The sequence below is a fragment of the Vipera berus genome (assembly GCF_964194415.1).
Source record: "Vipera berus genome assembly, chromosome: 12".
Taxonomy (NCBI): Eukaryota; Metazoa; Chordata; class Lepidosauria; order Squamata; family Viperidae; genus Vipera; species Vipera berus.
The window spans coordinates 6,464,350-6,491,866 of NC_138215.1; the positions used below are offsets into that span (position 1 = coordinate 6,464,350).

General features: G+C 40.1%; 1 long non-coding RNA gene across 1 annotated transcript in view; it reads right to left on the bottom strand.

Annotated features, from left to right (window-relative positions):
• Positions 1–26,170, bottom strand: part of LOC308673720 — a 144,489-nt gene extending 118,319 nt beyond the window's left edge. The window contains exon 1 of the long non-coding RNA XR_014027725.1: positions 25,903–26,170. This is a non-coding gene — a long non-coding RNA (uncharacterized lncRNA). The remainder of the gene's footprint in view (positions 1–25,902) is intronic.
• Positions 26,171–27,517: the final 1,347 nt, after the last annotated feature.

The window sequence follows — 27,517 nt, forward strand, 5'->3', positions numbered from 1 at the left end:
AGAACTAAGGAGAAATTGAAGGTGGACCTTCATTCTCCGAGCTCGTGGGTTGGTTTCCGAACATTTCATTACCAGCCTAGGTAACATCTTCATTGGCATTTGAGGGTTATCTGAGTTCAGTGCTCTTCTGTTTATAAGGGCTGGTGTGTTTATAAGGTGTGGGTGTATCAAGTGAGGGTCTTGTGTTGAGTCATCAGAGAGGCTGGGGATGGGACTTCTGATGGGGAGGTTACTTTAGGTCAGACTTGTTGGAAGGTGTGAATTATCAGTGGGTTAGGGGTGAGTCATCAGTGAGATGTTGATGATGGATCTTGGGGAGATTACATCAAGTCAGGATCATTGGGAGGTGAACTACTGGATGGGGAAGGTAGCTTGTGTAGGTTGGTTGGGGTTTGGTGCTGTCTCTGGTTAGCTGTGCAATTGATTTGGATTCTGAGCGGCTCATAGGCTGTTTGTAGATCGACGTGTCTCTTTATGGAATTGCTAGGAGAAATTTCCTGGAAGTTTGAACAATTAATCAGCGGAACGAAGTTGTGGGCACTCCAACACTGGAGGTTTTTAAGAAGAGATTGGACAACCATTTGTCTGAAATGGTATAGAATTTCCTGCTTGAGCCGTGGGCTGGACTAGAAGACCTCCAAGTTCCCTTCCAATTCTGTGATTCAAATATGGAACACAAACCTTTATGACCAATAGTGGAGACCCCAGTGGGATTTGGATTAGTGAAATGCAGAAGACAAAGGAATAATTAGTGCTTCAGTTCATTAAGCATCACTGGCCAAAGTAGACACTTCCAAAGGACAATGGGTACCTTGCCCCAACAGGTCAAAGAACTCAGCTTATATAGCATGTGTCCTATAAAGGCCTTTGCCTTTATTATTTCCCAAAGGCCTTTGCAACTACAAAATCTGATTTTTTTCCATTGATTGCATTCTTTTATTCAGATCTGAACCCAATAGTAATACTGATGATGTTGCCTAGTTGGGTAATAAAATATCTGCAAGAAAACATCCAAGCTCAGAGAGCACCAAGGGCCCCAACAGCATAATTATCCGTACTGAATTATGTTACAAAATGATTTCAGAAAGGTATCAGTATCTTCCTTGTACGTTCACCAAACATACAAAGAAGATATTTTCTTGGGGGTGGTGAGCTATGATCAGGTGGGGGAAAAAATTGAAAAAGGATTTCCATTGGACATGCCTTTAATAAAATTTAGCACAAGCAACATGGCTACCTTTTGGTATCTTAGCTTCCAAGCACTTTTTTGATGTACTGAAGGGAGCTAGAATATGTCATAAATACAACAGTCCCACTCCAAAAATGTGGACTCTTTTGGAATAAAATTCCACAGGATAGGTTGGAGGTATGAGAAAATGAAAACTAATGTCATATATTCCTCAGGAGAAAATGCCTCCTGAGATATTTTTGGCTCAGTTCTAGCCTTCATTTTCTTCAGGGTTTTTTTTTCTGACTTTAACTTTCAATAATATTTCTAGGGTACATTCGTCATTGGTGGGTGAGAAAATTGCTTGTCTTAGATCTCACAGGGCCACTAACTTTGATTCCCATAGTATTAGTGTGCCTGCATCTCTCCTTCATCCACACACCCCCTCCAAAGGTGTTTATATCCATTGGAGACTGACCCACCTCTATCACCACCACATCAACCAGTCATTTCTGACTGTGAGGTAAATCTTTCTTATTGGTCCACCTCTGAGCTGATTGTAGGCTTGGAACAGGAATCCAGTTTTTTAATGGTATCGTGTGTTCTAAGCAAAATGGATTCCTAGGAGAAAGAGGGCCATTTTACTACCACCTTCATTTTTGCCCAACTACAGTAATAAATGATTACAAGCTTTATTTTCTATCCTATATTTGTTACATTGTGTTCTGAAACAAAAATCCTTTTTTTTAAAAAAACTGGAAGAAAAAATGTGAAAAATATATGGAATGCGAGGAGATTGCTTAAAAGTTTTCCTTCTTGGATTGTTTTCAAAAGAGATTACATCAAATGTTGAGTGACTGCAAGGATCTGAAACCCACTGCTGCAGTTAACTGATTTAAATCTTCTAATGTTAGGCACTAGTTAAATAATACTGCACCAGACACTATATAAGATTAGATTATTACATTGCTAAACATCTTCAGTTCTCCCCTTCTGATGTACCAAGCATCCATATTTCTTCATATCTTCATGAATTCCTGGGAATATGGCTCAAATGAAGGCTTATTGGTGAAGAGTAATTCAAATGGTGTTAGTTCTATAAGGTGCTGTAGGGCTTCATAGAACCGGTCAATTTCATCCTCTTCAGCACTGGTGGTTGGGGCATAGACTTGGACTGCTGTGATATTGAATGGTTTGCCTTGGATTCGAACTGAGATCATTCTGTCATTTTGGGCATTGTATCCCAATATTGCTTTTCTTACTCTTTTATTAACTATGAAGGCTACTCCATTTCTTCTGAGGGATTCTTGCCCACAGTATTATACCTGATGGTCATCTGAATTAAATTCACCCATTCCTGTTCATTTTAGTTCGCTGATTCCTAAGATGTTGATGTTCAGTCTTGTCATCTCTTGTTTGACCACGTCCAGCTTTCCTTGATTCATAGATCTTACATTCCAGGTTCCTATGGAGAAAAAATCTTTACAGCATCGGACTTTCCTTTCACCACCAGATACATCCACAGCTGAGCGTCCTTTCGGCTTTGGCCCAGTCGCTTCATTCTTTCTGGTGCTACTAGTACTAGCCCTCTGCTCTTCCCCAGCAGCATATTGGACGCCTTCTGACCTGAGACTTTGAACCATGATGGTGGAGAAGACTCCTGCAAGTTCCTTTGGACTGCAAGACATTCAAACCAGTCAATCCTAGAGGAGATCAACCTGACTGCTCTTTAGAAGGCCAGATCCTGAAGTAAAAACTCAAATACTTTGGCCACCTAATGAGAAGAAAGGACTCACTGGAGAAGAGCCTAATGCTGGGAAAGGTTGAGGGCAAGAGAAGAAGGGGACGACAGAGAATGAGGTGGCTGGATGGAGTCCCTGAAGCAGTAGGCGTGAGCCTAAATGGACTCCAGAAGATGGTAGAGGACAGGAAGGCCTGGAGGAATGTTGTCCATGGGGCCGCGATGGGTCGGACACGACTTCGCAACTAACAACAACAATTCAAATGGTGTTGTTTAAATAATTTTTTGATCATTTGAATGTCTAAAAAATATGTCCAAGTAATAGCCACATGGTAATTTAATATATACAGATTGAAGATATTTTGTTCACAAATTAGTCACATTGTCAGCCAAGGTAGCAATCATGTGTCCACCAGAAATTTTGGATTGGATCCTCCTCCATAACTCCTGGGACTGGTTGAGAATTCTGGTAGTAGGGAGCATAGTAGGGAACATGGTCTAATGCTCCCTACTCTTTCCTATGCTATTTTTATGTTCTTTGAATAGTCTAGAATAATTGAAGAACTCAACTTATAACAAAAAGGTGGAGGAGGAGGAGGAAGAGGAGGAGGAGGAGGAGGAGGAGGAGGAGGATTTTCCAAAAGTTCTCATCATGATTTATACATGATTTAAAACTTGTTTCAACACAATTGTTTGCATCACAAGCAAGAACGTATATATCTGGAAAGACCATAAACTTGATCATGCATAAAACTGAGTATTAGAAGTCCCATCAAATGTGTACCTTAAAAATGCATTAGTCCTTTAGAGAAAGAACAAAATGAGCAGATACCAAGAGGAAAAATAGTCAAAACTGTGTGACATTAGGAAAAGAGTTCTCTGCACATATCAGACCAGCTGTATCTTGCAACACAACTGGCTTTTCACAATATTGCAGATTTGATTTAAATGATGTTTAGTGTTTTAATGGGTTGTGGTAAGTGTCATAACCTGGTTGATCTGTTTAAGCATAGTATGTCATGCAAAAATAATGATTGTGGGTTTAGCTTTATTTATATATAATAAATAATTAGGCAATGGTTTGTGAAGGTATAAACATTACTTTCTTAAACTAATTCTAGAACTAATTTGCTTTGATGTTTGGTCATTCGGGTTTTTCCCCACATAGAATTGGAGGTATCAGGGCAACGTTTCGATGAAATCTCATCCGTCATCCTCAGGCTGGTGACTCCAGCTTCGTTCTTCTGGGAGAAGTGTGTGATAGTGGCTGTTTTTTCTTCTTTTTTAAACTGCCAGAGGGGGTGTGTTCTGTGGGTGGAGGCTTGGCTGTGTTCTGATGGGGTGGAGGTGTGCTCTGATTGGGTGGGGGGTTAGCTGTGTTCTGATTGGGTGGGAGTGTGTTTTGAATGGGGGCTGTGTTCTGATTGGGTGGGGATGTGTTTTGAGTGGATGGGCTGGTCTCAGCTGCCAGCCTTAGACCTGAGCTGGTGAGTTGTGCTGCTTTTGTTCGGCTCCGTGTTTGTGGTGGTGCCATGTTTTTATTGTGGGTGATAGTTTGCTTATTGTGTGGTTTGGAGGGGTTTAAAGTGGCTAATGTTGCAGTTGTAGTTAGGTTTCTGTTTTGTGGTTGTGTGTCGTTTTCGTTGTGGGTTCGGATTTGCTTTTTGAATGGTTGTGTGATGGCAGTTGTGGGTTTTTCCTGCCAGAACCTGTTCAGTCCAAATTCCTAGGATAAATTTTCCAAGTTGTGTCTCTAATGCAACCTTATTCCTGGAAGTGAGAGTAAAGAATAGAATATGTCAAAACATGTGGAATTGTTGGCTTAAATGGAAAGTCTTTCCCATGAGTTTGATCACCTTAGCACCAGAGAATGGAGAAGTGAGCACCAGAGAACTGTGGGGAAGTGAGCAATTTGCAGTCATCTTTCATTTCGGGGGCTTTTCATTTTATTTATTGTTAATGGGTTTCAAGCAAGCGACCACAACATCTAAGCAGTGCCCTGTGTGATACAGACTGCCAAATTGATGTGGTTGGTATCCTTCAGCTCTTTATGGCTGAGAGTTTGAGATCATGGCACCAGCTGAATCATTCATGGAATGGAGATTCTTTTATCCCATGCCACTCCAATGCCCCCTCCCCCTTCCTTTATCACTGCTAGAAAGGTGACTGCTTTGATTAAAGAAAAGAATACAATCAACTTTATTTCTACTTGGAAACCTCTCCTGGACTTTGTGTTTGAGGCAGGGGAAAAAAAGAAACTTTGATTTTGGGTTTTGCTGATCAGATAGGTTTGTTATTATAGAAATGGCTAGTATATATTATTATGTAAAAGTAAAACATTGAGGTTGGCTTTTATTACCTTATTCTACTGCAGAGCTTTTCAACCAGTGGTACGGGTACCACCTGTGGTACATTGGCACCTGGCGCTTGTGGTATGCGACCATCCTAGAAAAGTGGTAGTGGGGGAGGGGAATGAGCTGAACGGGTGGCAGCAATGCACAAGCCTGAGCGAGAGACGGCTGGAGCTGCAGGGCTGTCAGGGCTCAGCGGAAGCGCCAGGATCAGCGCCAGGCTCCAGCTGGAGCTCGGGGCTGACCCTGGTACTTCTGAGCCCAGAAGAAGTGCCTATCAGCTGGAATGTTGCAGCATCTCCAGGGTCTTGTGATTTACATTCAGATGCTTGACAACTGATTCATATTTATGACGCTCACAGTGTCCCAGGGTCATGTGAAGTGACCAAAACCTGCTGCAACCACCCAGCAGAGGGGGGAGGAGAATAAAAACCAAACACCCCCCCACCCCACCCCCGCTGCCAATCCTCAACAGAAATGCTCACAACAATGAAAACCTCGGACAGGAGGAAGAGTGCCGCTGGGCAGGCAGGCAGGTGTCTTGCCTGGCTGTGGCTTGGGGGGGGAACTTTTTTCAGTGCCATTGTAACTTTGAACAGTCGCTAAGCGAACTGTTGTAAGTTGAGGACTACCTGTACTTCATCACTTTTTTCCTTCTTTTTTTTGGGTCATCAAGTTTTTGACACCTTGCTAGGCGACTGGTGGTACTCAGATGTTGCCATATGCTAAAAGTGGTACAGTGGGTGAAAAGGTTTGAAAAGCCCTGTTCTACTGCACCAAAAAGAAGTCAATTTCCCCCCTTTCCCTTAATTCTTTTTTCCCCTCTTTCCCTTCCCTTCTCCCATTTTCCCATTTTTCTTTGCATTTTGGTATTTTATAGGTGGATGAACTAATAACTAATCATTATATGTAATTATTAATATATTATTACATTAATAATGCAGGATTTTAAAAGAAAAAAATTCCTGAATTGGATCTCTTTCTTTCTCGTGCGCTATCCAACTCTCTCTTTCTCTGTGTGTATATATACAACTTGTGGAAATCCGTAGGTTTGGTTCTTTCTTTCTTTCTTTCTTTCTTTCTTTCTTTCTTTCTTTCTTTCTTTCTTTCTTTCTTTCTTTCTTTCTTTCTTTCTTTCTTTCTTTTTTAAATGCACCTTTCACCCAAAAAGGGATTAATTCTGCAGATATCTGAGCAAAGAAAGAACCAGTCTTGAGGACTTAGCTCTGCCTTGCCCTGTATGGCGTGCCCGGACTGTCCTCCAGGTTCCTGAAGATTTGCTCCTGCAGAAATGTGTGGTAAGTTTCTTTTACATTTCTATTTAGTGTCTAAGGCAACCTGACCTGTCCTGATGAGGGTTGAAGGGTGTCATTCCCTTAACTGCTATGCCGCCTCAAATAAGCAGAACATTTGCTCTTATCAGCATTAGTGTATGGGTCATTCTCTAGAGTACCCTAACAAGAATAAAATAAAGCCATAAATTCAATAGCCGTATAGCCATCTTTTTCCCATTATTGTTTCCATGCGAATACGTTTTCTCTAGCCTTCTCTTCCTTGCGAAAGGGGAGAGGGGTCATCCACAGACAGAGACCTCCCAAATTTTAAATTAAATCTCCTCCATTTTCATACCAGAGAGGCACAAATAATAAAATTGAGAACCACCGGAGTCTTAATTGTATTTCTAGCTAGATTCTGTACTACATTGCAAGGACATGAACTTTGAAGAGGTGACACTGGCTTTCTCCTTCCCCCCACCCCTTCTTTCTTCTTCTTCTTTTTTTTTTTAAAAAAGGAACAAAATCTCCCTACTGCTACTTTCTTCCCTCCTCCCCCACCATTCAAATCTCATCTGAGAAGAGCCGGAATGAAGCTGTCACTCACATCTGCTCAGGGACCTGTCAGCCAAACACTGAGTCTTTTCATTTTGATGGGTCAGCTCGCAATCCCTCTGGAAGAGAAGTTCGTGCCATGATGGGTTTTCTTTCCAAAGAAATCCTGAATTCTAATGAAACTCGAAATCATTCAATAAAGGCAGGGTTATGGAGAAGTAATCCAAAGAAAATCAGAGCAAATTTTGTATTTTATCTTTGGCAGGGGTACCCACATTCAACTTTTCCCAATGTTCCAAACAAAAGGAAGATGATGGTGAGGATGGGGAACGAAAAAGAGAGAGAGAGAAAAAAGAAAAGAAAAGAGAGAGGGGGAGAGAAAGAAGAAAGGAAGGAAGGAGGGAAGGAAGGAAGGAAAGAAGGAAGGAAGGAAGAGAAAGAAAAAGATAAGATAAGATAAGATAAGATAAGATAAGATAAGATAAGATAAGATAAGATAAGATAAGATAAGATAAGATAAGATAAGATAAGATAAGATAAGATAAGATAAGATAAGATAAGATAATCTTTATTGTCATTTTTTACTGTGGGCACAACGGCACACATCAAAAATGAAATTTAGTTGCCCACTCTCAAAGGGAAACACATACATGACACACACCCAAAACATACTATAAACAAATATTAAATACTGTCCAACTTGAATATATAATGGAAGGAGGAAACCTGAGAGTTCACAAGGTTAATGCTGTATGGAATGAAACTATGGTTGAATCTGGATGTTCTGCTACGGATACCATGAAGTCTCCTCCCAGAAGGTAACAAGGAAAAAAGAAAAGAAAAGAAAAGAAAAGAAGAGGAGAGGAGAGGAGAGGAGAGGAGAGGAGAGGAGAGGAGAGGAGAGGAGAAGAGAAGAGAAGAGAAGGAAGAAAGGAAGGAAGGAAGGAAGGAAGGAAGGAAGGAAGGAAGGAAGGAAGGAAGGAAAGAAAGAAAGAAAGAAAGAAAGAAAGAAAGAAAGAAAGAAAGAAAGAAAGAAAGAAAGAAGAAAGAAAGAAAGAAAAGAGAGAGAAAGTTGGCAGAAATCACATCATCCTTTGTCTTCATGCCACATTGTGATTAGGTAACAGTTTTCAAAAAAATGAAAGGTCACGGCATAAAATTTCCGAGATAAATGTTCTCCACCCCTGCCTACTCTGACTGGAATTTGTGCCTAGGATGTAATAGGCAAATGTGCCACAATAGGGAGAAATGCCTGCATTAGCACGCTTGGAAATGTACCCCTTCATTAGTACAATATCAGCCCAAATGCTTAATCTCCCTTTCTGCCAACTTGTATACTGAAGATTAGTTTCTACTTATGGGTGATTTAAGGCAGGGAAATGGAAGCTGGTGGGAGAGATCGTGAATGAAGCAGTGTAATTTATAGGCAAAGCTGATGTCTCCTTTTAATGTGGCTTTATTAACACATGTGCTTTATGGGTTTAAAATATGTATGAATTCACAGGCCCTTTTATGTTGCCTGCCATGGAACACTTTGTTTATTTTAACAAGGGGATAATTGTATTTTGCTAACTGTTTTTTTCTCTCCTCCTGACGGGATCATTAAAGGAGATATAAAGCATTTGGAAGCAGAGCGAAATTTCTGCCGTAAAACCAAGACTTAAGATTGCCTTTTATTAGGAGGTGAACTTAAAATGGGTTAACTGGAAGGTGAACAAATGATTCTGCTTAGATAATCTCTTGTCTTTTCCTGGTCTTGGTAATTGTATTATATTTTATCTTTGTTCACCACTTCATTCTATTGGCAGATGGGTGACAATATAAATTTGTTTAAATAATAATATTATTTTTTTCAATGAGAAAGAGGGGGGAAAAGTCTGGATAGAGGATTTGGCAATCCCTGGAGGTAGCAAAATAGAAGAGAAAGAACTGGAGAAAATCACAAATTCCAAAGACCTGTAAATAGAAGTAGAATGACTGTGGCAAAGGAAAGCGAAGATAGTACCAATGGAGATAAGTGCCTTGGCTGCAATCCCCAAACATCTGGAGCACCAGTTGAGCACCATTGGCATTGACAAAATCAACATCCATCAATTGCAAAAGGCAGCTTTATTTGGAACAGCTCACCTCTTGCAATGGTACCTCTAACATCATCTGCCTATCTAGGTCCTTGGAAAGGATTAAATAGATAGAGTAAAATGCCAAATCCAATCTGAACATCTGGACGGCTGAGTGACCATTATACTGTAATACACCATCGTCATTGACAAAACCACCATCGGTCAATTGCAAAAAGCATCTTTATTTGGACAGCTTTCATCCTGTAACAATGCCTTTAACACTATCAAACAAGAACTTTTGTCTATCCTAACTCCTTGGGAAGGATTCAATGGCTGGACAAAAATGTCAAATTCAGTCTCAATATCTGCTGATATTTTCTTCAAAAATAACCCCTCATCCCATCTAGCTCTCTGCTCTCCACTCATCCGTCTTTTTGGTTATCATATTGATGTAGTCCCGTGGTGTTCTTTTTCATTCTTTATTTTATGGTTCTGTTATTTTGCTTCTGTCCTGTTCTGTCCTTTTGATTATCGTAAGCCGCTTAGAGTAGCCCCAAGGTGAGCTAGGTGGCAAATAAATTTAACAAATAAATAAAAATACAATAATCTTACTGATCTATAGATTTCATATATTTTGTACATTTGCCTAGGTGGTTCATTCCTGCTTGTTGGATGAAGCCTAACAGAAAGGCATGAATTGGACAATGTCCTATGAACATTTGGTTCCACAAGGTGATTCAGTCCATGTTGAGATGGGTGCCACTGTCTCCCCATCCTGTTCAGAAACCCACCTCCATCGATCCATCCATCCATCCATCATTTATCAATTTATCTATTTGCCCATCTCACAATTGCAACTCTTGCCAGGGCACACAGAGTTAAAACCTTACAAAACAGGTATAGTAGAAGAACTAGAGAAAATAATGCCAGTCAGTTCCAGTCATAAGAGACAAACACTTAACAACAAGTTCATCTAACCTCTAGACCTTATGCCCAACTCTTCAAGAATGTCTGAAAAGCTAGCAGGGTCAAAGCTCCTCTAATCTCAGGAGATGTGATATTCTAGAAAGAGAATGATGGGAGAAGACAAACCAGTTTGTGTTTCATGTATATTCTCACCAAGGTTCTTACATTCAGGGTAGAAATTCAGAGAGTTTTGTACTGAAGACAAACTAAATTTCTTTTCATGAGGAAATGTCCCATTCAATTAACAGAATAACAGAGTTGGAAGGGATCTTGGAGGTCTTCTAGTCCAACCCCCTGCTCAAGCAGGAGACCCTATACTAGGGCTAGGCAACCTTGGCTCTTTTATGACTCGTGGACTTCAACTCCCAGATAAGTGGCTGTCCAGACTCTTCTTAAAAGCCTCCAGTCATGGAGCACCTGCAACCTCTGAAGTCAAGCAGTTCCTCTGATCAATTGCATTTACTGTCAGAAAATTTATCCTTAGTTCTAGGTTGCTTCTCTCCTTGATTAGTTATTTAATATTGTCTAGTTATTTAATATTATGGGAACCAGTCTCCTTCAAGTTGGGTTGAACGCACACATTCCCAGGTTTTAATTCCATAGATTAAATAATCAAAAATCTATTAATGTTGTAATAGTCAACACTTCCAAAGGCACTGTTAATGCATTCAGTCTCTAAGACACCACAGTGTTCAGCCCACTTTATAACGATGGTGTTAGCATCCAATCTTACAGACCAAACATCCTGAAATCTTCAATTTTCTCATACATGGCATGACCCTACACTGCTCAATTCCAAGGAAATAAAAACTTAAGGCATTCAAAAGTCAGGCCCCAAACAGAAAGATGTCTCCAATCTGACAAGGTAAAATGAATACTGTGCTTTTAATACTGTAGTTTTTATAAGGATAACATAGTGATTACTGCGTTGTTGAACTAATATATAACCCAGAAATAGGTTATCCTCTGAAACTTGCTCTTCTCTGAATTTTAGGCTGTTATTCCTCAATGAATGAAAACTTGCAGAAATCTGTACGTCAAGTAGGTATGCAACCACCCCTCCCCTTTATGTTAAGCAAAATAGCTGAGCCTTTGACAATTCACCACAGCCAACTCACCATGGCCAACTCACTGCAGGACAACTACCCACGGCCGACTTGCCCTGGGACAAGAGTTACACTAATATCAAAGAAATGGTGGGATAGAATCAAGGATGCAAAAAGAGGGACAGAAAGAAATGTGAATTGCAAAAATTAAAATACATTTTTATTTATTTTAAATAATTCAATTGAATTGTTCAATTGTCCCATGGTGAGTTGGCTGTGGCGAGTTGTCCCATTCTGAAAATAGCTTACAAGCCAATCCCCAATATTAGGCAACATTGTATACAAAATTGGTCTTTATCAGGAGAGTTTCACACCAAAAAAGGCAGACTTAATTTTATATTCTTATATACAATCTCAGGGACGCGGTGGCTCATAGGGATGCAGTGGCTCAGTGGGTTAGGACGCTGAGCTTGTTGATCAGATGGTCGGCAGTTTGGCGGGTTGAATCCCGAGTGCCGCGTACCAGAGTGAGCGCCTGTTACTCGTCCCAGCTTCTGCCAACCTAGCAGTTCGAAAGCACGTAAAAATGCAAGTAGAAAAATAGGGACCACTACAGTGGGAAAGTAACAGCGTTCTGTGCACCTTTGGCGTCTAGTCATGCCGGCCACATGACCACGGAGACATCCTTGGACAAGCGCTGGCTCTTCGGCTTTGAAACGGAGATGAGCACCGGCCCCTAGAGTCGGGAACGACTAGCACGCATGTGTGGGGGAACCTTTACCTTTACCTTTTAATACAATTTCTGTTATTAAATGATGTATGTGGGTTTTTTTTATAAGTGCTTGATCAAGTTTCAAATTTCCTAGAGAAGAGTTGGAACAGGAAATACATTGCCTTGGTAATTAAAAAAAAAGGAAGCATAATTGTATTACCTTCCAATTATGGACAACATGTTCCAGAGATAAATGTTTATCAGATAGTATGTGATTGCTGTTTGAAAACAAGCAAACAGCGACTAACACTTTTTTAAAATCATCGGAATGTCAGAAACAAAATCATTGTTAGAATCCTTTCTTCCTCCCTCCTTCTTTCTTTCTTTCTTTCTTTCTTTCTTTCTTTCTTTCTTTCTTTCTTTCTTTCTTTCTTTCTTTCTTTCTTTCTTTCTTTCTTTCTACAAAAGCTTTCTTTGAATTGAAGAGGAAATAAATATCAAAATGTTTGTGCACTTTGTAGCCCAAAATGAGAAAGCGGGGTATTGTCAGGGGAAAAAAAAAACACACGGAGAATGATTGGGACAAATGCTTCTAGTAAGGCAATGGAGGAATCCCTCAGCTTGCTTTGTAACTGGATCTCATTACTCAGCACTGTCATAATTAATAAACAAACAAACAAATAGAAATATCTACATTTCTTTTTTTAAAAAAAAACTTACACCATTTGCAGGGACCAAAGATTAGATAAAGCCTGCGAAATATCAGAAAGTGGTGAAAGGACTTTTGAGTTATCAATTTTAAATATATCTAATTTATTTAATTTAATTTAAATATATTTACTCATTTTATTTGTGCTATCCATGGCATAAACTAAATAAATAAATTCCCGTGGGAAACATTTCTATTTATAGGAAGAGTAGACTATTATTAAAAGAGGGAATATGTCATATGTAGTAGAAATTAGTGGCCGGATTTTATCAGTTATTCTGTGTTACACTCTGTTTTGATACAAAGGATGTCACGTTTTGTTTGCATTGAGACAGAATGTACTAAAACTAGCACTCCGAATGATTCCTTAAGGGGAAAAAAATAAACTTTACGCTAGTACACAGCTGATAGCTAGAAAATGCCTTCACAAGTTTTAAGGTGGGTGATGGGAAAGAATAAGATGAGTCAATCAATAGTGAAAGATTCTGTATCAAATTCCTTCAACCCTTACTCCCAGGACACTGCGATTGGGGATCTGACCGTCGTCTGCAAGAGTCGCTTTGATCTGAGGGCAGATAACGCATTAAAATCATTACTCTTCTCCCCTCTTCTGCACTAAAACATTTCAATGCACTGGCAAGCATGGGTTTGTGGGGTTCTTAGTCCTCTGAAGATAACATCATCAACGCTAGAAGGGATAATAAACAGAGAGTAAATTCCACTCCCTTCCAGCGCTGCTAAAGTGAGGGGCTACCAGAAAGAAGAGGGGAGTCATGCTATTCTCCAAAGCACCTGAAGGCAGGACAAGAAGCAATGGATGGAAATTAATCAAGGAGAGAAAGCAACCTGGAAATAAGAAGAAATTTCCTTACAGAACAATTAACCAGTGGAATGGCTTCCCTCCAGAAGTTGTGGGTGCTCCATCACTGGAGGCTTTTAAGAATAAATTGGACAACCACTTGTCTTGGAATGGTCTAGGGACTCCTGCTTGAGCAGGGGGTTGGACTAGAAGACCTCCAAGGTCCCTTTCAGTTCTGTTCTTCTATGAAGGACTGTTCAAGGACCACTTTGATTTTCACCAGAAACTGACTGATAATGCCAGTTCCCAAGATACCAGATAACGTTGCAGCAAGTACACAGTCATAATCAGTTGTCCAGCAGCATTCCAGACCACTGTCCAGATATTTCAAAATGCCCTGAACCTGGGCAGCCCTATGTACAGGGCATTGCAGCAATACAAACACAATGTGGCTGAGATGTGAGTGTTTTCAAACATTGCTTTATTCCTTTTGGGCTGCCTCTTCCGTTCTTTGTGTTGAATCTAAAATCATGGACCAGAGATAAGGCTTGATGGGAGATTTTTTTTTTTACTTATGTTGAGAAAGAGACATTTTGGACTAGTCCATTCAGTCATGGTTTGGGCTTGAGCTAAAGTGAGGGACAATCCTCATGTAGCAACAACAAGATTTCAATATCTCCCTTTTAGCAGAAGGAGTTGATTGAATCAGCAAGCCAAAGGGTTTTTCCTGAATTAGTAACAGACTCAACAACAATGGAGCAACAAAGCAGTGATTGTACTATAAATTAACAATTAATCAACGGAGCCCTTTCGCTAAGCAGCAGAGCAGATCATACCAGGCTTCGAAAGAAAACATGACATCAGATCATTTAGAATTTTATTTCCCTTTATACACATGAAATGTAGGCTAAGGAGCAACTTTGTCCATCTCTATCTAGAACTGCTCATTAGTTCTGCACCGTAATGACTCCCTACCATTACATATTTAATCTTAAGGAGCAAATTAACTCCTTGCTTGAACCTATTATGGGGAGACCTCTGGCTCTGCTATTCCAACCCTCCTTGCAAGCAACGCAGCTTTATCCATAACGGTTTTATGTTTCTCAAAGAAGCAGGATCCTAAGTAAACACATTACTAAAAGCTTTCTCACAGAGGCAGCACTGGAATTACCTGCAGAAAAAGAACGAGCATTTCGTTCGGTCGACCATTATGTTTGGGTTGCAAACTTAGCATCAGTGATAGGCGGATGAAACTTTTCTATAGAATAGTGAGAGAAGTTTCACCGATTCGAGTCACAGCATGGTAAACAATGGAGGAAGGTTCAAACCGCTGGAAAGAAACCAGGTCTCTCGCCCAATGATAGAATAAGAGATATTTTCATTGATGTGAAGTTGGGCGGTTGCATGCAATAAACATGCAAGTTTAATGCAACTGGATTCATTTGGTGTAAAAGATTATCCAGAAATAAAGATTCAAGAAACTGGAATTTTGTAGTTTGAAGGAAAATCTCCTCCAGCTGTCCAATTTGGCATCCACGGTTGGCAAGGAGGAGCAAGTGATATCACACACATTATATTGACCTCTAACTGATATTTTTTGTAGCATTAGCATTAGATCCTCCCATCGAGCAGCAAAGGACCTCCAGTATTTTTGGTTTGAGGCGAGTATGTCAGCATCTTCCCATGTGATGCTTAAAGTCTTCAAGTCATCTGTGAACCATGTATTTTTGAGGACATCCTCTCGTTTGGCATCAGTGGGATCCATCTCAATGCCATCTTGGGAATTCAATTATTCCCCATATATGACTTGCAAGTTGGAGTCTTCTGGATGTGACCATATTATGTAATTTGAAGGAGAAACTTTTTTGGAACACTTCTTCTTTAGTAAAACAGTCAAAATAGCAAATCTTTAGGATTTGACGAAGGAATCTTTGTTGAATCTTTGTTGGAATCTTTGTTGCTTCCACTCAAAGTCTCTTGTTAATACTTACTGACACCTTCCAGGTCTCACTGGCATAAATAGCTGATATGAATTATATAATATTATATATATGAATATATGTGAATATATGAGCCATGGTGGCATAGTGGTTAGAAGGCAGCATTGCAGGCTAACTCACTGCTCACTGCCAGGAGTTTGAGGATGCTGAGCCTGTCGATCAGAAGGTCAGCAGTTTGGCAGGTCGAATCCTGAGTGCTGCGTAACAGAGTGAGTGCCTGTTACTCGTCCCAGCTTCTGCCAACCTAGCAGTTTGAAAGCATGTAAAAATGCAAGTAGAAAAATAGGGACCACTGTGGTGGGAAGGTAACAGCGTTCCGTGTGCCTTTGGCATCTAGTCATGCCGGCCACATGATCATGGAGATGTCCTCGGACTTTGAAATGGAGATGAGCACCGGCCCCTAGAGTCGGAAACGACTAGCACGCATGTGCGGGGGAACCTTTACCTTTACCTTTACTAGCTCAAGGTTGACTCAGCCTTCCATCCTTCTGAGGTTGGTAAAATGAAGACCCAGATTGTTGGGGTCAATAGGCTGACACTGTAAACCTCTTAGAGAGGGCTATACTGTGAAGCAGTATATAAGTCTAAGTGCTATTGCTATATTTTAACTGATATGCATTATATAATTCATATCTATCATTTGACCTAATGACACATATGGTATCATGGCTTCCACTCAATGCCTAGGCTTTTACTAACCTAGTGTCCCAGCTAAAACATAAAATATATATATATTTTTATTACATTTATATCCCGCCCTTTTCCGAAGACTCAGGGCGGCTTACAAGCTTAGCAGTAGCCTTCATTCTATGTATATGCCTGCTTGTTAGGGCTTTCACACACACCCCCAAGCGGCATTATTACAAAGTCAGCTTATTGCCCCCAACAATCTGGGTCCTCATTTTACCTACCTCGGAAGGATGGAAGGCTGAGTCAACCTTGAGCCTGGTGGGACTCGAACCTGCACTAATTGCAGGCAGCTGGTGTTACTTAAGGAGGCATTAGCCCACTGCTCCACCAAGGCTCTTTTCATTAATATAAAAATAGTTTGTCTTTACTTCCAATTTTCTTGCCAAGAAATTAGTATGTTTTGTCTAACCCAGGGGTAGGCAACCTTGGCTCTTTTATGACTCGTGGACTTCAACTCCCAAAATCCCTGAGTCAGCATGCTGATTTAGGGATTCCGGGAGTTGAAGTCCACGAGTCATAAAAGAGCCAAGGTTGCCTACCCCTGGCCTAACCCAACTAATTCCCTATCTTCTCAACAAGAATTGCCACTTTTAAAACCATTTTCTAAGCAACCGGTCTGTCATCTCCTACTTCTAATTCAAGGGTCTGATTCCTAGCCAACAAATCTCTAGTGCTTCTCACCAAGTGAATTTTCTAACTGAAATCCAAGCTGCCCGTCATTCCGTGGTGCACATTATTGCCAGTCATCCTTTTGTTCTTTCATTTCTGCTATGATCTTGGGTTTAACTGGAGTCATAACTCTCCCAAACAGCATCCAGCTGAGCTTAGAAATGGTCCTTTCATTTGATCTAGATAATAATGGATTTTCATGGAACAATCCAAGGGGGGGGGAAACCCATCATCCTATTAAAGTATTCCCCAGAATGCATTAAAAACAGTAATGTCAATCCTAATGGTTTAATTAAGCAATTAAAAATATGGCAGATAATCACCCCAAAACCATTTGATCATCTGACACCCTAAGGCAACCAAGTGCTTTGGTCCATACAGGCCTTTTCTTCTCCTGAAGACCCTTTTCAAATTGAAATCAGACAGAAGGTCTGGAGAGACCAAATCGATGGCTGCAGATTTTAATTAAGGTGAGAAGAATAAGAAAGTATTAAGGAACAGAGATTGGGTGAGGAGCATGATTGATTGACCATATGAACCTCAAACCTTTTTACAAGGCGGCTGAGCTTCAAGGCATCTTCAGATATCAGGCCCCTTGCATCTAATTGCTGTCAGGCATAGAGGACTCTGAATGCAAATCAAATCCCTGAGTTGTACTAGTAGAAGACAATCAAACTGCGCACCATGGATGTCTAGCAAATCTCCCGATGGGCATTAGACTACGTTGGAGTGCTGTAGCATAGTAGAGATTGCTGGGGCCACACAAAATAAACAGGCTGTATGTGATCTACCACTGAAGCAGTAGGCATGAGCCTAAATGGACTCCAGAAGATGGTAGAGGACAGGAAGGCCTGGAGGAACGTTGTCCATGGGGTCGCAATGGGTCAGACACGACTTCGCAACTAACAACAACATGTGATCTACCTATAATCTAGACCAGGGGTAGGCAACCTTGGCTCTTTTATGACTCGTGGACTTCAACTCCCAGAATTCCTGAGTCAGCTATGCTGTAGCTGAAGGTAGCCCTAGCTCTATTATGGCTCAGTTGCCAGAAAGGAGTTGTTGAAGTGTGAGACGGGTGTGTGGAATCAGAAGCAGGCAAAAACCATTTTCCTACTCCCTGTTCGGTAGAGGTAAACCCATTTAGATGGAAAAGAATATTTGTAGCTCAAGGTTAAACTGTGGGGTCCTTGGTGCTCTCTGCACTTGGTTGTTTTCTTGCAGATATTTCATTACCCAACTAGGTAACATCATCAGTGTTAGAAAGGAATGTGGTTTGCACAGCAAAGGAAGAGGAAGAAGAGGAGGATGATTCTGTGAGTCCTTGGTGCTCTCTGAGCTTTGTTGTTTTTTTGCAGACATTTCATTACCCAACTAGGTAACATCATCAGTGCTACACTCTCAGCCTAGTTGGTTGTAGTCTTCTTAGGAGACCACTGTTCTGATATTTCAAATCACAACAATCACAACATCACCACCAGATGGATTTGTAGCTGGCTGACAAACTGTACTCAACAAGTAGTCCTCAATGGTACTACATCCACATGGAGAGAAGTAAGCCGTGGGGTACCACAAGGCTCCGTCTTAGGCCAAGGACTCTTCAGTATGTCCATCAATGGCTTAGATGAGGGAATAGAAGGGGAACCCATCAAATTTACAGATGACACCAAACTGGCAGGAATAACCAATACCCCAGAAGACAAACTCAAAATTCAAAAAGATCTTGACAAACTGGAACAATTGGCCCTATTCAACAAAATGAACAATGGGCCCTATTCAAGAAAATAATGTGGAGGAAAGCAAAGTTTTACATTTAGGCAGGAAAGGTCAAAGGCACAAGTACAGAGTGTGCGAGACCTGGCTTAAAAACAGTAACTGTGAGAGGGACCTTGGAGTCCTAGTGGACAATTACTTGACAATGAGCTAGCCATGTGCAGCAGCAGCAGCCAAAAAAGCTAATACAATCTTGGGTTGTATAAACGGAGGCATAGTATCAAGATCACGCGAAGTATTAGTACCATTTTATAAAAACCTAGTAAGACCACACCTGGAATACTGCACAATACTGCAAAAAAGATGTTGAGAAATTGGAAAAAATTCAGAGAAGAGCAACTAAGATGATCAAAGGCCTGGAGACTAAAATGTATGAAGAACAGCTGTGGGACTTGGATTTGTCTAGTCTAAAGAAAGAAAGAGGAGACATGATAGCAATATTCCAGTATCTGAGAGGCTGCCACAAAGAAGAGAGGATCAAACTATTCGCCAAAGCACCAGAGGGCAGGACAAGAAACAATGTTTGGAAACTGATCAAAGAGAGAAGCAACCTGGAATTAAGGAGCAACTTCCTGACAGTGAGGACAATTAACCAGTGGAACAGCCTGCCACCAGAAATCGTAGGCGCTCCATCACTGGAGGTTTTTAAGAAGAGACTGGATCATCGCTTGTTTGAAATAGTATGGACTAGAAAACCTCCAAGGTCCCTTTCAGCTCTATTCTATTCAAATGCATTGATGCCATCTGCAGAGGGGATGGTTGTAGGGTTATCATACCTGATGCAATGTCGCGTGGTTGCACAGAGAGACGGACACTTGAGCTGGGTAGTATTTCTTTATTGAGTCAGAAATGAAGCTGGAGCAAAGGGGTTACCTGGCGTCTCTTTATACCTGCCCAGGTGAATGGCGACCAATAGATTTAAACCTGGGCTTCCCGCCAGTGCAGGTGGCCAATGGATTTAAACCCTGGCTTCCCGCCAGAGCTGACCATGCCCTGGGGCTGTCAACGACTCGCTCTATTCAGGCTTTCCCGCCAAAAGCAGTTATAGCCTGGAGCTGTCCAGCCCCCTGCTGTGCTGACATTTCCGTATATGCTCTTAAAGCATACACTACACCTGAGCTGTAAAAATCCAGGTGACTGCTAGGAGGCAGCAGACTGATAGAAGAATCCATAATCTTTGCTGCTCCAGCAATTATCTGGACCTTGTTTAAGGATCTTAAATACAAAGTTATTTACTTCTTGTGTATTTTGCTTCTGTTTTCAGAGGTCTATCCATTACTGTATATTGCTCCATCCTGTATCTATTCATTTTGGGTCAGAAGTTTCTGCAGGACAAGATGGCAGCCCCAAGAATGCAAATGAAAATCAGACAGAGGTTTGATGAAACCCTCGTGGCTGCAAACTTGTTTTGTTTTTGTTTTCTTGTAAGCACCTCTGTATCAGGAGGAAGGCCGTCTCACAAACACACAGATCTTGAGAAAATAACCTCCAGTTCCAGCTTTCTTAGATTGGGGCCATTGGTAAATGGGTAGTAGAATGAAACAGATGTTAGGATAAAAAAAGGCCTAGTGTTTTATGACAAGCAGAATTCGGTACGAGAGAGATGGAGACAGGAGGAAAAAGACAAAGTGAAGCAATACAGTTTGTTCAAGGAAGGACAAAAAAAATAATTCAGTTTACTTATTAATTTGACCTGGGTTACTAGAAAAGGAGAAAAAAATGCTTCAAATAATTTCCCTTTGAAATAGAAGAATTAATTTACATTCATAGGAAATAAGACAATGAAGGTTGTTCTGTCTGTCTGTCTGTCTGTCTGTCTGTCTGTCTGTCTGTCTATCTATCTATCTATCTATCTATCTATCATCTATCATCTATCATCTATCTATCTATCTATCTATCTATCTATCTATCTATCTATCTATCTATATCTATCTATCTATCTATCTATCTATCTATCTATCTATCTATCTATCTATCTATCTATCTATCTAACTATCTATCTATCTATCTATCATCTATCTATCTATCTAATGTCTGTCTCTGTTTGTCTGTCTGTCTGTCTATCTATCTATCTATCTATCTATCTATCTATCTATCTATCTATCTATCTATCTACATCTATCTAGTCTTTCATCTATCACGTCTGCCTGTCTGTCTCTCTTTAAATTTATCTATCTATCATCTATCTATCTCTTCTCCCTTTGACTGAGGGTGGAAATGTCTTAAATTGTCTTCTTTTCAGTTAGATAGTGTCCCAGATGGACGTTGGCCAGCAGCCTACATAGTTTAACAGAGCCCAAATATTGGAGATCTTTCTAATCAAGGAACTTCATTTTTAATAAAATAAAATAAATAAAATAATAAAATAAAATAATAAAATAAAATAAAATAATAAAGCTATCTTCCCAGTTGGTTCTGAAATCTGTAACCATTGGTCAACTTTTCCTTCACTACACTTTTATAGATATATAAGCTACAAGTTAATTTACTTCTTTTATTGCCTCTTCCTGATCATTTTATATTACTTACCAGCTGTCAGCCTGGTTTCACTTACAAGGTAGCTAAGTGTTTACAAAACCCACCAGGAGATTATTAGAGATTTGCTTCTTATTTGCAAATGTATTACATACTTTGTAGCAATATGTCTTGTAAATTATTGTCTTCCCCATCATGAACTCTTCTGAAGTTACTACATAGAGCTACAGTACCATGATTCACAACAGCCCCCAAATATAGGGTTTCGCCCCCCTTTTTCAGAGAGAATTGGCTGATGCAACCAAACCCTGTTTTACAAATAACTTTTCCCAAGAGACATCCTCCGTCATCTTAATATCAATTAAGCTTTGCAATGCACCACCGTCAGGAAGTACAAATATTATTCTTGGTAGCAGTAACTTCTCTTGATGTTTCCCTCCTCTTATCATTGGTGGGGTTGATGTTCGATTGTCAAGAAGAACAGGTGGCTTGTCCTTGTCTGCTCACAGTAGGCTCGGCAAGAGGAAAAGGGTTAATTGGCATCCTAAGGAAAAAAAATATAATTGTAAGGAAGAGCCAGGGGGTTACCCTTAGATTGGTGGGGGCTGTTATGCAAGTCTCCCACCCACTGGAACTTTCCATACCTTGAAGAGCAAGTTGGAGACAAAAGAGAGAGACCACTGCTGTTTCTTGATTTTCGCATTCAGTGAAATGGCTAACCTTCCTCTGCTCCGTGCCCATTCTCACGCTGGGTGCCTTTTCGAGCGTCTCCTCCGAGGTTCACAGTTTCAATCAAGAGAGTGTGTTTTGACTGTGAAATTATGTCGGCACCATAAGCAGGCCTATAAGTGTCTCTCTTTCTCTCTGTGGGTCTGTGTGGGAGCCTGTGTCCTTCTGAATTATTTGTGCCAGGAAGTTAAACATTAATGAGAATAATGATCACAATAAGGTAACGCCAGCCTCCCTGCATGCAACACGGTTTCCAGAAAATTTCATAAGCGTTATTCTCTCACCGAGGATGAGCTGAATGAAAGACCTTCGTTTTGTGAGAGGTAAATGGATTTGATTTTTCTCCCTCCCCCTCCCCCGCCTTCAAGCTACACTTATTTTTTTTTTCAAAAGAGCACTTTGAAAAATAACAATTAAAAAAATAGAGGTGAGAATGGATGAAGGCCAGGATCCCGTAGCTCAGAGGACAGTCAAAAACAATAAAAGATGACAAGTGATGAATTTGGCATTGCTCTGAATATGTTCCTAGAGCTGATCGGGGTGATTGGCAGCCCCCCTTTTTTACATAAGTAATAATAATTGACAAAATCACCATTATACCAAGCTAAGGTATAAATCTAATAAAAAAAATGATTGCATGAAAATTGCTTGCAAATGTTTATGCACAATGAAATAAATATCCAACAATGTATATTATTAACAACTGAGTTAAGAAAAAGTTTGGTGAAATACACATATATTTTCATTAGGATCTAAAATATCTCCCGCACAATATAATATAGAAATGAGACAAAGTTCACTATTTGAGACTATTTCTTTCAACATTAATTTTGAAGAATGAACAGTTACATATTTAGAACATCTGAAATGATAGTGAAAGTTTTAGAATTTCTAAAATAATTTAGTGTAAAAGAGGAAAGGCGTGAAACTAAAGGAAAACACTAAGATGTATCTTAGATGTGGATAAATATTATAATTTATTCTTGATATAAACATTTTGGCATTTTCAGAAATATATTTAACCCAGAGGTCCATTTCATTGTACAACATACTTGTTCTGTATGAAATTTGGGGGTTCTTGATTATACATGCATTTGCAATAATAGTGATGATGGCATTGTGGTAATATTGATGGCCAGATGGAGAATTTTGGCTGGCAAATCTCTCTGGAAGAAGGGAAAATCATGAGATTGCCCACTTGTATTCTGGATAGCTGCTCCTAATGTGTAAACTGCAGGAGCTGCATTTCTGTGTTCAGCTTATAAATTGAGCACATGAGAGTTAAAGGATATTTGGTAATACTTCCTAGAAGCTATTTGAGCATAAGCTAAAACATTAATGGTTATTAATCCATGAGCTTAAAGCATAATCAAATGAGAATAATTACACAGGGAAGGAATCTTCCATGAAATCTTGTTTGATTTCATCATTGATAAATATAAATTAAACAAAATTTGAATATGATATCTATTCTTGTTTTCAATCAGGGGTGTCAAACTGCCGGCCCGTGGGCCAGATGCATCATAGCAGAATCGCACCCACCCCATTGCCAGCAATGGCAAAAAAGTTGTGATATGTCATGACATGTCATGTGACATTGTGAGTTTGACACCCCTGCTTTAGATTATAATAATAGCAGGAGGAGTGTCAAATATAGATAGATAGATAGATAGATAGATAGATAGATAGATAGATAGATAGATAGATAGATAGATAGATAGATAGATAGATAGATAAAGGTAAAGGTTCCCCCGCACATGCGTGCTAGTCGTTTCCGACTCCAGGGGCCGGTGCTCATCTCTGTTTCAAAGCCGAAGAGCCAGCGTTTGTCCGAGGATGTCTTCCGTGGTCATGTGGCCGGCATGACTAGATGCCAAAGGTGCATGGAATGCTGTTACCTTCCCACTGCAGTGGTCCCTATTTTTCTACTTGCATTTTTACGTGCTTTCGAACTGCTAGGTTGGCAGAAGCTGGGACGAGTAACAGGCGCTCACTCTGTTACGCGGCACTCGGGATTCGACCCGCCAAACTGCTGACCTTCTGATCGACAAGCTCAGCGTCCTAACCCACTGAGCCACCACGTCCCTTATAGATATATATAAAACCTACCAGTACTGACCGCTCTGTCTCAGCAATGAAAGAGCATCAAGATAACTCTGAAAATCATATTTCAAGCATTCTACTGATATGTTATATAAACTATTGAGAAATTGTGAAGCTGGCATTCTCTCAGGCATATACAACCAGCCCCACACATGAAGAACTCAATTAGCTGTTGTATTGCTCAAACCTATACATGGGAATCTTCTCAGACTGAAAGTAGGCACATGGGTGAGACCAGATAAGGATAAATGGAATTCAAGGAAATTCGGACTTCGCCCTCTTGTGCCCATGTAGGGATTCCAGACTAGTTCCCCATTTGACTCCTCCCCCTGGCTCGAGCAGTCTCTCTCCAACAGAAACATACAGCATTAAATTCAATACAGTAACTTGCTTGAATTCCCAGGTGGGTCAATGAACCTTCCAGGTGTGTCCCTTTTCAGCATATCCTCTAGAACCACAAAATAAAAATCGTCTTAGTTTGCATGAATTATGAGGAGGAGAATATTGGATGCAAGGCTGGGCAGTGTGCCTCTCCTTCTCCCCTCCTCCCTGTTAATCCTTGTACACACTGAAGGATGTATGGTGAGAGAAAGATTGGAACTGCTTTTCACACCTATAAAACTGGGCCCAATTTTATTGGGGGAAAAAAACAAATCTCAACTAAGGCTGTGCCATTTAGGGCACAAATGGAATTCTTATGCCATTATCTATTTTATTGTCCTTGTCATGAAGAATCCTTTCAAACTCTCCAATTATGCTCCTTTCATGGTGTTTTTTTTTCTTCCTTTGGGGGGGTGGGGAGAGGGTCCCAGCAAAAAAAGAGAAAAACAACACTATTGCTAAGAAAGTCCCGTCAAGATTCTCTCCCCTTTTCACTCAACATTCTTCCTTTCACTGCAAGGAGAGCTTTAATGCATTATAATTGAACGATTTTATTGTCTCAAGCCCTCATTGTAATGTTTCAATGATGGAAAGAGCCTGGTTCGATTTGACAACTTAATGCGACATTTGTGGTCATTTGAACTCTTTATTGCCGTTGGGCACCACAATTGCTCATCATTGCACCTTGCTCCTCTGCAGATCTCTACAAGGGGATGCCAGGAAATAAGACCTAAAAAAAGGACTGAAAAGGCCACTCTCGGAGCAAGACTGGGGTGATCTTCTATTAAAATATTTTCCCTTCCTTGGCTTAAATGCAAGTTAAAATAATTGATAAAATGCCTGAAAAGAAATGAGGGAATCTAGGTAATGGTGGTATCGATATGAATGCATGAAGCTGAGTTAAGAGTTGGTCTAGCAGAATGGACCAAAACTTGATTTTGAAAAAAATGTGAGTCCTAGTTTTAGACAGGAAACCCTATAGGTATAGTTAGAAGAGACCATAAAGTTCATCTAAGACTAATCCTCTAGAACATGCATAACAACCAGTTCAGCCTCTTCCTCCAAGCAAATTAGTATGGGTTCTCCAGTGATGGAGAACCCATACTTCCTTAGGTGGATTGTTCCATTGTTGTACGGATCTTACCATTCTTTTTTCCCCTTATATTTAATGATATCTAGGTAGCTGCAACTTATAAACATTATTTCTGATCCTAGGTTTCGTGGCTATGGTTATTTTTTTCCTGTCCATTTTTGCTATGACACCCTTTCATAGAGCTGAACCCAAGCTACCACCTCTTCTCTCAGTCTTCCTTGGTCCAGACTGAACATCCTAAGATCCTTCATTCTTTCTTCCTAATTCATGTCCTCAAATTCCTGTATTCTCTATTTTTGCCTCTTCTGAATCCTCCATCTAATCAATATCCTTCTGGGAATTTGGTGCCCACATCCTTTATTGTCCCAAACAGGCTTACACTAAACCCAGCAGCCTCAGATTATCACTTGCAAAGTGGCCTTCTCTGACCATTTGTTGTAAAAATTGCTGAAGTCCATGAGGGATGCCTGTTAAAAATTAGGAGGAAAATGATTAACGGTACAATTATGTCAAGGTATTAGAAATGGAAAAAGTTAAGATGAATGCAAGAACTTAATATGGAACATATCCCTCAAATAGGGCTCATTGCTAGAGAAATGAAATGTGACACAATTGCTTTTTTCTTTCTTTCTTTCTTTCTTTCTTTCTTTCTTTCTTTCTTTCTTTCTTTCTTTCTTTCTTTCTTTCTTTCCTTCTTTCTTTCCTTCTTTCTTTCTTTCAAAAGAGACTCAGGAAAGTATTACAAAGCTACAGCTCAGGTAACTTAGCATTTTTCCCCAAGCAAATTAGTAAACGTAGTAATGAAAGAAGATATATTGCATCTAGAGGAATCTGCATGGATTCTCCAAATGTCAGCTGCCCTCAGCAAAGTTCAATCCAGCCTCATCAAACTTCTGGATCTTTCTGACAGTGTCAACAGACACATGGATGGAGGTGACCTTGTCAACCTTCTGCATTTGGGCTTTCAAAAAGCCTTTGACCAAATTCCTTATCAAAGGCTATTGAGTGAACTTAGTGGTCATGGGATAATAGGACCTGTTCTTTTATGGATTACTAACTAGTTAAAAAGAATAACAGAAAGGAAAAAAAATAGGAATAAATAGGCAATGTTCTCAAAGGAGAGAAATAAGAAGCAGGGACCCTCAAAGATCTGTATGGGGAGCAGTGTTTTTAGTGGGATGACAAATGATTCTAACGGAGTGGTTTGAGGTAAGCTGACCAAATTTGTAAATGATATCAAGTTCTTAAGGGTAATGAGAAGCAGAAACAATTCAAGCAGGGCTATTTTTATGTTCCTTAAGGACGGGTTCAGGGAATTAACATTTATCACAAGCTAAGAACCTCATCTCGGTGATTAATGCAATAACAACCACATTAGGATAACTGCAGTGATTGTACCAGAAGTAATTCCTGAAGACAATATGAAAGCTGTGGCTGGTGTAAAATGTGTCTGCCTAGGTGTTACATGGAGCCAGCTTGGTGTAGTGGTGAATTGGTTAAGGCACAGGGCTAGAAAGCAAAAGGCCATTAGTTCTAGCCCCATGTTGGGTGCAAAGCCAACTGGAAGACCTTGTATTGTATTCTGATTCCTGTTATCTACCTCAATACATATGGCTGACATAAATCTGTAATGCCCTAAAGTACTTAGGACATAAATATTAAAACAGCATTCCCACAATATACCCCAGCATCTACATTAACACCTCATTAGAAGACACTTCTCATAATTCTGTCTTTGGATCTGACTCATAGAGCAGTGAGTTGGAACAGGGTGTTCTCAGTGGCAGAACTGTGGAATGGAAGCGAGGAAGAACCATGGGATTAGGGATCCTTGGTGCTCCTGAGCTTTGTTGTTTTCTTGCAGAGGTTTCATTACCTGAACTAGGTAACATCATCAGGGCTAGTAAGGAACCATGGAATTACTAAGGAATCGGCCATCAACCAAAATATTCTTCTTTACTGCAACCGTGGATTCTCTGTCAGAGAACATATGACAGATCCTGTGTGATTTAGACTCAGATCTTCTTGCTTTCCCAAGCATTTCTGGAATAACTATTCCTTCAGAACATGAGAGAAATGGAACATGATTATTGTTATGTTTTTCTCATGGACTATTTTATTGAATTATTTTATTGCTTTTCTTCAGCAGACCACAGGTTTTCTTGGAGGAAAAGCAATATACAAATTGGGGAAGGAAGGAAGGAAGGAAGGAAGGAAGGAAGG